Here is a 1,812-nt window from a genome sequence, read left to right as displayed (position 1 = left end):
CAGAGCTGTGAGCCTGACCTTTTGTTTTCTGAAGGAGGCTGTGGCTGTGGCTCTATGTCCTCCCCAACCAAAAAGAGAAACTTTTAAAACTTCCGGAACAAAACACATCTAGAACCGCCACCACGGGCAGGGGGGCGGGGGAGGGACGGTCACGTGTGACCACGTGCAGGCAGCCGCAGTAGGACGGCTGTGACCCAGAGGCGGTTGCCCTGAGGGGAGCCCCCCACGTGATCCCGGCCCGCCCCCTCCCACGGATGCGCCACACGCATGTGCAGTCGCGGTACTTCCATAATTTATATCACTTGAGTGAAATCATAACTTCGCAAATTAAGGAATACGTGACCTTGACCTCGTCATTGAGGCAGCGGAAGCTGAGACGTGCCTCATTCACGCTCAGAGGTTGGCAAGTGGCTGGCAAGTGGCGGGTCCCGCTCGGGAGCCCACTGCCTGCCTCGCGGATCGCTCCAGGTCCTACCTGCTTCCCACCCTGGGGGACCCGGAAAACAAACATGAAACCAGCAACCAAGCAGAGGCCTCCGAGACGCCCATGCTCCCCCCACGGACGGCTCCACAGTGCCGAGTGAAAGGCGCCGCGCCCCGTCTCCTCGCCCCTCGGTGGCGCCTGACGGAGGAGCGCGGTGCAGGGACAACCGCTGCCCAGAGGCACTCTCGCCCTTCTGCCTCCACCCGTAAATCACCGGGCCTTTGAGGAGGCAGCCACCTCTGGGCTGAGCACAGCGAGTGCCGAACTGCAAGTAATAATTTATACCGCCGAGTAATTTCAGACTGAAAGCGAGAGAGATTTCTCGACCCTCCCAACGCCGAAAGGGAACGCACGCCATATAATTTTATGCCAGCAGCACATGTATCATGTGAAGGGGGAATATTCTTTTGATGACCTGAATGTTATGTGTTGTCATTAAAATATGTTTAGCCAAGGCTGTGGCTCCATTTGAAGCCCGTTTGAGGGGCTGCGTCACGCCTGGTCTCAGCAGGACCCGCCGCCAATCTAGAGAGCGTGATACGGAGAACTCCATCCTCACGTTAGAGGCGCGGAATTTACAGTCACTCGAAAGCAATTTTCTGATTGGAACTCGGCCCACACGTTGCGATGGGTACAGCGAGGACGCGAGGGGCCTGTAATATCCATCAATGACAGATTCTGGGGTTTAAATTCTCTCTCCAAGCAGGGCCAAGGCAGGCGAGATGCAGAACTGGACAAAAGCCGTAAGGAAGCTGTACGAGCCGATGAAGTTCTGCCCGACGCCGTCTCCTGCATGAAACGCCCCCGAAGGTGCCCACGAGCCTTCGCTCAGTGCAGTCTCGACGAGCAGATCTATGAACATGACCCGTCTCCTTGACCCCGGCCTGCCAATCCCTTCGGCTGAGAGGCTTCTCGCAGTTCGTTTACACCCACGTTCTTTCCGTGTAAGCTCGCTTGGTTCCCAGGCATCGACGAGTCTTCGCGACCATTCCAGACGCCCGCATTTGTTAGCTCAGGGGGCTGAAGTGCGTTCTGGCTCCTCGGGACTCTATGGTGCCGTGCTCGTTTATACCTCGAGATCCAGCCGTATAGACTCCCCATGATCTGACACACGCCTGCGGCCATATAGACCCCTGGCTGCTGCCAGACGTTCCACACGCCTTCACAGTGGCACTCCACCCAGGCCAGTGTACTTAGTGTACTCTGGAGAGAGTGATGCTGGGCACTAATATTTCTTTAGAACCCCCCGGGCGAGGTGCAGACAGCACCCCGACCCCTCGGACGCCCGAGCTTTCCCGCACACAGGAGCGCCCGACGGCCCCATTTCA

The sequence above is a fragment of the Pteropus vampyrus genome, unplaced genomic scaffold (assembly GCF_000151845.1).
Source record: "Pteropus vampyrus isolate Shadow unplaced genomic scaffold, Pvam_2.0 Scaffold414, whole genome shotgun sequence".
Taxonomy (NCBI): Eukaryota; Metazoa; Chordata; class Mammalia; order Chiroptera; family Pteropodidae; genus Pteropus; species Pteropus vampyrus.
Note: the sequence above shows the minus strand (reverse complement) of the source record.